This window comes from Arachis hypogaea, chromosome 20, assembly GCF_003086295.3.
Source record: "Arachis hypogaea cultivar Tifrunner chromosome 20, arahy.Tifrunner.gnm2.J5K5, whole genome shotgun sequence".
NCBI lineage: Eukaryota > Viridiplantae > Streptophyta > Magnoliopsida > Fabales > Fabaceae > Arachis > Arachis hypogaea.
Window position 1 is genome coordinate 39,184,916 of NC_092055.1, and position 8,330 is coordinate 39,193,245.

The 8,330-nt window shown below is 38.6% G+C and overlaps 1 non-coding gene across 1 annotated transcript; it reads right to left on the reverse strand.

The window, feature by feature from the left end:
- Positions 1 to 2,940: 2,940 nt before the first annotated feature.
- Positions 2,941 to 3,048, reverse strand: LOC112788084 (small nucleolar RNA R71). The gene has a single exon (XR_003195464.1). It is a non-coding gene; the product is annotated as a small nucleolar RNA R71 (small nucleolar RNA).
- Positions 3,049 to 8,330: the final 5,282 nt, after the last annotated feature.

An 8,330-nucleotide genomic window follows, 5' to 3' on the forward strand; every position in this document is an offset into this window, starting at 1 on the left:
TGACTGTGACGAGCTTCAAACTCGCGATTGCTGGGCGTAGTGACAGACGCAAAAGGAGGGTGAATCCTATTCCAGCATGATCGAGAACCTCAAATGATTAGCCGTGCTGTGACAGAGCATTTGGACCATTTTCACAAGAGGATGGGATGTAGCCATTGACAACGGTGATGCCCTTACATAAAGCCAGCCATGGAAAGGAGTAAGACTGATTGGATGAAGACAGCGGAAAAGCAGAGATTCAGAGGAACGAAAGCATCTCTACACGCTTATCTGAAATTCTCACCAATGAATTACATAAGTGTTTCTATCCTTAGTTTATTATTTATTTTCAAAAACTCCATAATTATTTTATATCTGCCTGACTGGGATTTACAAGGTGACCATAGCTTGCTTCATACCAACAATCTCCGTGGGATCGACCCTTACTCACGTAAGGTTTATTACTTGGACAACCCAGTGCACTTGCTGGTTAGTTGTATCGAAGTTGTGACAAATTATGAATTGAGATTAGAGCACCAAGTTGTTGGAGCCATTACCAGAGATCACAATTTCGTGCACCAAGTTTTTGGCGCCGTTGCCGGGGACTGTTCGAGTTTGGACAACTGACGGTTCATCTTGTTGCTCAGATTAGGTAACTTTCTTTTCGTTTTCTTTTCAAAAGAAAATTTTTTTCAAAAATCTTTCAAAAACTTTTTTCTTTGTTTTCGAAAAAAAAAATTTAAAATAAAAATGTTTTTTAAAAAAAATATATTTTTCTTCAGAATTTTTAAGAATGAATTCTAGCGTTTCATGAAGCATGTTGAAGCCTGGCTGGCTGTAAAGCCATGTCTAATTCTTTTGGATAGGGCATGCTAGGCGTGTCATGTCTAAGTTACATACTAAAGCTTGGCTGGCTATTAAGCCATGCCTGACCCTTTGATTGGAGCTTTAGCTTAAAGAGCATAAGATTCCTGGAATTTATATTAAAAATTTTGGAATCCTTATTTTTCTTTTTCAAAATAATTTTCGAAAAAAATTAAAAGAAAATACAAAAAAAAATCATAAAATCAGAAAAAAATCAAAAATATTTTGTGTTTCTTATTTGAATCTTGAGTCAAATTTCAAGTTTGGTGTCAATTGCATTTTTTCTAAAAATTCTTTGCATTTTTCGAAAAATTCATACATTCATGGTGTTCTTCATGATCTTCAAGTTGTTCTTGGTAAGTCTTCTTGTTTGATCTTGATGTTTTCTTGTTTTGTGTCTTTTCTTGTTTTTCATATGCATTCTTGAAATCTTAGTGTCTAAACATGAAAGATTTCTAAGTTTGGTGTCTTGCATGTTTTCTTTGCATATAAAAATTTTCAAAAATAAGTCTTGATGTTCATCATGACATTCAAAGTGTTGTTGGTGTTCATCTTGACATTCATAGCATTCTTGCATACATTCCTTGCTTTGATCCATAACTTTCATGCATTGCATCATTTTGCATGTTTTTCTCTCTCATCATAAAAATTCAAAAAAATCAAAAAAATATCTTTCCCTTTTTTTTTCCCTCTTAAAATTTCGAAAATTAGATTTGACTATTTCAAAATTTTTTTAAAAATTTAGTTATTTTCATGAGTCAAATCAAATTTTCAATTTAAAAATCTTATATTTTTCAAAATCTTTTTCAAAAATCAAATCTTTTTCAATTTTCTTAGTTATTTTTGAAAATTTTAAAAATATTTTCCAAAAATCTTTTTCTTATCTTTATCTCCTAATTTTCGAAAATAACATCATCAATTAATGTTTTGATTCAAAAATTTCAAATTTGTTACTTACTTGTTAAGAAAGATTCAAACTTTAAGTTCTAGAATCATATCTTATGATTTCTTGTGAATCAAGTCATTAATTGTGATTTTAAAAATCAAATTTTTTTCAAAACTAATTTCAATCATATCTTTTCAAAAAAAAATATCTTCTTATCTTATCTTTTTCAAAAATTTGATTTCAAAATACCTTTTCTAACTTCCTAACTTCTTATCTTTTCAAAATTTGTTTCAACTAACTAACTAACTTTTTGTTTGTTTCTTATCTTTTTCAAAACTACCTAACTAACTCTTTCTCTCTAATTTTCGAAAATATCTCTCCTCTTTTTCAAAAAATTCTTTTTAATTAACTAATTATTTTAATTTTTGATTTAATTCTCGAAAAATCTCTAACCTTTTTCAAAAAAACTATTTTCGAAAATCACTAACTCTTTTTCAAAAATTATTTTCGAAAATTATCTCTCTCTCTTATCTCCTTTTATTTATTTATTCATCTACTAACACTTCATCTCACCCAAATTCGAACCCCCTCTTCCATCTGTGTTCGAATTTTTTCTTCTTCTTTTCTTCTACTCACACAGGGGAACCTCTTTACTGTGACATAGAGGATTCCTCTTCTTTTCTTATTCTCTTCTCTTTTTTATGAGCAGGAACAAGGAAAAAGGCATTCTTGTTGAAGTTGATCTAGAACCTGAAAGGACTCTGAAGAGAAAACTAAGAGAAGCTAAATTACAACAATCCAGAGACAACCTTATTGAAAATTTCGAACAAGTAAAGGAGATGGCAGCCGAACCCAACAACAATAATGCAAGGAGAATGCTTGGTGACTTTACTGCACCTAATTCCAATTTACATGGAGCAAACAATTTTGAGCTAAAACCTCAGCTAGTTTCTCTGATGCAGCAGAACTGCAAGTTTCATAGACTTCTATTAGAAGATCCTTTTCAATTTTTAACTGAATTCTTGCAGATATGTGATACTGTCAAGACTAATGGAGTAGATCCTGAAGTCTACAGGCTCATGCTTTTCCCTTTTGCTGTAAGAGACAGAGCTAGAGTATGGTTGGACTCTCAACCTAAGGATAGCCTGAACTCTTGGGATAAGCTGGTCACGGCTTTCTTAGCCAAGTTCTTTCCTTCTCAAAAGTTGAGCAAGCTTAGAGTGGATGTTCAAACCTTCAGACAGAAAGAAGGTGAATCCCTCTATGAAGCTTGGGAAAGATACAAGCAGCTGACCAAAAAGTGTCCTTCTGACATGCTTTCAGAATGGACCATCCTGGATATATTCTATGATGGTTTATCTGAGCTATCAAAGATGTCATTGGATACTTCTGCATGTGGATCCATTCACCTAAAGAAAATGCCTGCAGAAGCTCAAGAACTCATTGACATGGTTGCTAATAACCAGTTCATGTACACTTCTGAGAGGAATCCTGTGAGTAATGGGACGCCTCAGAAGAAGGGAGTTCTTGAAATTGATACTCTGAATGCCATATTGGCTCAGAACAAACTATTGACTCAGCAGGTCAATATAATTTCTCAGAGTCTGAATGAAATGCAAGCTGCATCCAACAACACTCAAGAGGCATCTTCTGAAGAAGAAGCTTATGATCCTGAGAACCCTGCAATAGCAGAGGTGAATTACATGGGTGAACCATATGGAAACACCTATAATCCATCATGGAGAAATCATCCAAATTTCTCATGGAAGGATCAACAAAAGCCTCAACAAGGCTTTAATAATGGTGGAAGATACAGGTTTAACAATAGTAAACCTTTTCCATCATCCACTCAGCAACTGACAGAGAACTCTGAACAAAATACTTCTAATTTAGCAAACTTAGTCTCTGATCTATCTAAGGCCACTGTGAGTTTCATGAATGAAACAAGATCCTCCATTAGAAATTTGGAAGCACAAGTGGGCCAGCTGAGTAAAAGGATCACTGAAATCCCTCCTAGTACTTTCCCAAGCAATACAAAAGAAAATCCAAAAGGAGAGTGCAAGGCCATTGAATTGATCACCACGGCCGAACCTGTAAAGGAAGAAGAGGACGTGAATCCCAAGGAGGAAGACCTCCTGGGACGTCCAGTGATCAATAAGGAGCTTCCCTCTGAGGATCCAAAGGAATCTGAGGCTCACCAAGAGACCATAGAGATTCCATTAAACCTCCTTATGCCATTCATGAGCTCTGATGAGTATTCCTCTTCTGAAGAGAATGAGGATGTTACTGAAGAGCAAGTTACCAAGTACCTTGGTGCAATCATGAAGCTGAATGCCAAATTATTTGGTATTGAAACTTGGGCAGATGAACCTCCCTTGTTCCCCAATGAACTAAGTGATCTGGATCAACTGACATTGCCTCAGAAGAAACAGGTTCTTGGAAAGTTCTTAATACCTTGTACCATAGGCACCATGATCTTAAAGGCTCTGTGTGACCTTGGTTCAGGAATAAACCTCATGCCCCTCTCTGTAATAGAGAAACTGGGAATCTTTGGGTGCAAGCCACTAAAATCTCATTAGAGATGGCAGACAATTCAAGAAAATAGGCTTATGGACAAGTAGAGGACGTGTTAGTAAAGGTTGAAGGCCTTTACATCCCTACTGATTTCATAGTCCTAGATACTGGGAAGGATGAGGATGAATTCATCATCCTTGGAAGACCCTTCCTAGCCACAGCAAGAGCTGTGATTGATTTGGACAGAGGAGAATTGATCCTTCAAATAAATGAGGACAACCTTGTGTTTATAACTCAAGGATCTCTCTCTACATCCATGGAGAGGAAGCATAAAAAGCTTCTCTCAAAGCAGAGTCAAACAAAGTCCCACAGTCAAACTCTAAGTTTGGTGTTGGGAGGCCACAACCAAACTCTAAGTTTGGTGTCAAACCCCCATATCCAAACTCTAAGTTTGGTGTTGGGAGGTCTCAACAAAGCTCTGCACATCTGTGAGGCTCCATGAGAGCCCACTATCAAGCTATTGACATTAAAGAAGCGCTTGTTGGGAGGCAACCCAATGTTTATTTATCTAATTTTCATTGTTTTTCATATTTTATTAGGTTCATGATCATGTGGAATCACAAAATAAATGTAAAAATTGAAAACGGAATCAAAAACAGCAGAAGAAAAATCACACCCTGGAGGAAGACCTTACTGGCGTTTAAACGCCAGTAAGAAGCATATTTTGGGCGTTCAATGCCAGAACAGAGCATGGTTCTGGCGCTGAATGCCAGAAATGGGCAGCATCTAGGCGTTTGAACGCCAGAAATGCACCCTGGAGAAGAGCTGGCGCTGAACGCCCAGAACAAGCATGGTTCTGGCGTTCAACGCCAAAAATGGGCAACAAATGGGCGTTCAACGCCCAGAACAAGCACCAATCTGGCGCTGAACGCCCAGAGTTGTGTGCAAGAGCATTTTGCATGCCCAATTTGGTGCAAGGTTGTAAATCCTTGAACACCTCAGGATCTGTGGACCCCACAGGATCACCTCAGGATCTGTGGACCCCACAGGATCCCCACCTACCTCCACTCACTTCTTCCTACCCCTCTTTTACACAATCCCATAAATACTCTTCCCCAAAACTCTTCACCAATCACCTCAATCTCTCTTCCCTATCACCACTTCACCACTCACATCCCATCCTCTCTTCCCCGTAAACCTACCTCATAAACTCCACCTACCTTCAAAATTCAAAATCAATTCCCCACCCAAACCCACCCTAAATGGCCGAACTTACCCCCTCCCTTCCCTATATATAACCCTCCATTCTTCCTCATTTTCAGACAACACAACCCGCTTTTCTCTTCTTGGCCGAAACACACCTCCCCCCTCCTCTCCATATTTTCTTCTTCTTCTTCATCTATTCTTTCTTCTCTTGCTCGAGAGCGAGCAAAATTCTAAGTTTGGTGTGGTAAAAACATAAGCTTTTTGTTTTTCCATTACCATTGATGGCACCCAAGACAAAAGAATCCTCTAGAAAAGGGAAAGGGAAGACAAAAGCTTCCACCTCCGAGTCATGGGAGATGGAAAGGTTCATCTCCAAAGCTCATCAAGACCACTTCTATGATGATGTGGCCAAGAAGAAGGTGATCCTCGAGGTCCCTTTCAAACTCAAGAAAAATGAGTATCCGGAGATCCGACATGAAATCCAAAGAAGAGGTTGGGAAGTCCTAACAAACCCCATCCAACAAGTCGGCATCCTAATGGTTCAAGAGTTCTATGCCAATGCATGGATCACTAGGAACCATGATCAAAGTAAGAACCCGAATCCAAAGAATTATGTTACAATGGTTCGGGAGAAATACTTAGATTTTAGTCCGGAGAATGTGAGGTTGGCGTTTAACTTGCCTATGATGCAAGGAGATGAGCGCCCCTACACTAGAAGGGTCAACTTTAATCAAAGGTTGGACCAAGTCCTCATGGACATATGTGTGGAAGGAGCTCAATGGAAGATTGATTCCAAAGGCAAGCCGGTTCAACTAAGAAGACTGGACCTCAAGCCTGTGGCTAGAGGATGGTTGGAGTTCATCCAACGCTCCATCATCCCCACTAGCAACTGATCTGAAGTTACTGTGGATCGGGCAATCATGATTCATAGCATCATGATTGGAGAGGAAGTAGAAGTTCATGAAGTCATCTCCCTTGAACTCTACAAAATAGCCAAAAAGCCCTCCCCTGGGGCAAGGCTAGCTTTTCCTCATCTTATTTGCCATCTATGTTACTCAGCTGGAGCTTCCATAGAAGGAGACATTCCCATTGAGGAAGAGAAACCCATTACTAAGAAAAAGATGGAGCAAGCAAGAGAGCCCATTCATGGAGCTCAAGAGGCGCATGAAGCTCATCACCATGAGATCCCGGAAATGCCTCAAATGCATTTTCCTCCACAAAACTATTGGGAGCAAATCAACACCTCCCTAGGAGAATTAAGTTCCAACATGGGACAATTAAGGGTGGAACATCAAGAGCACTCCATCATCCTTCATGAAATAAGAGAAGATCAAAAAGCAATGAGGGAGGAGCAACAAATACAAGGACGAGACATAGAAGAGCTCAAGGACATCATTGGTTCCTCAAGAAGGAAACGCCACCATCACTGATGACAAGTCATCTTAGCCTAGTTTCACTAGCCTTTTTCTTTTGTTTTCAAGTGAATTATGCACTTTCTTGAGCTACAAGCAAGCCAATTAGGTAGATTTTCATGTTTCCTTTGATTTAATCAACCATGTATGAATTCATGCTATTTCATGAGGTTTTATACTATAATTGTCACATATTATGAAAGAATGAATATCTCATGATTTCAAGCATAGCTTTGATGTGTTTGGTTGATTAATGATAGGTGAAGAAAGCTTGGAGAAAGGTTGAAGCAAGAAGGAATAGCTAGGAGTAAAGAGAAGACAATGGAATAAGTGAAATTGAACCAGGAAGCAAAAAGCTGGACCTAAAGTTAGCATCAAACTTTTGCACAAACTTTTGGTTGAAAAGTTAGCCCCAACGTTAGCCCCCTAACTTGGAGGCTAACGTTGGAACTTGAAAATCACTCCCTGGGTACCAAAAGTTTGCGCCAACGTTAGCCCCCTAACTTTGAGGCTGACGTTGGCACATGAAATTCACCCCTGGGCACCAAAAGTTTGCGCCAACGTTAGCCCCCTAACTTTGAGGCTAACGTTGGCATGAAGAAAACCTCCCTGGGCACCAAAAGTTTGCGCCAACGTTAGCCCCCTAACTTGGTGGCTAACGTTGGCACATGAAAATCACAAGGAGGAGCAAAAGTTTGCGCCAACGTTAGCCCCCTAACTTGGTGGCTAACGTTGGCGCCACAAGTACACAAGGTAAGGCCAACGTTAGGGCCAAAGTTAGACCCCTAACGTTGGCACCAACGTTCATATCAGCAAAGTGGTGTTAGCTGATATGAAAAGTTGGAGCAAAAGTTAGACCCCTAACTTTTGCTCAAACTTTTGGTCCAACTTTTGCAAAACTCAAACCCGGTTCAATTGGTTCACTTTGGTTCTTCTCCAAACTTCAAGAGCAATCAACCAAGGCCTCTTTCAACCCAATTCCACCAAGAGCAAAGGCCCAACTCAAGGCTTGAAGATCATTTGAAGAAAGTGTATAAATAGGATAGAATTCAAGTTCTTCGGGGAGCTTTCTTTTTAAATTTTCAGAATAGTTTTCGGAGAGCTTTGGATACTGAGTGATCTTTAATTTCTTTGTCTTGGGGAAGGAGAATTCACTTCTCTTCCTCTAAGTTTTATTGCTTTCAATTTCAATTACAATTGTCTTGGATCTTGGGTTGGAGAATTGAAGAAATTCTTTTTCAATCTCATCCTTGGATCTCTTTGTTTCTTTACTGCTAATTGAATTTAATTTCTGTTAATTGCTCTTCATCTACTCTCTTTGCAATTTACAATTTCCTTGCAATTGTTCTTGTTGGATCTAGGAAGGCATTGAGATCTAGACTTGGTTTTCTAGTCTCTGGGTCCTAAGATCTGATTTCCCATTTCAATTCTCTATTTATTGCTTTATATGTTCATTTACTTTTCTGTTT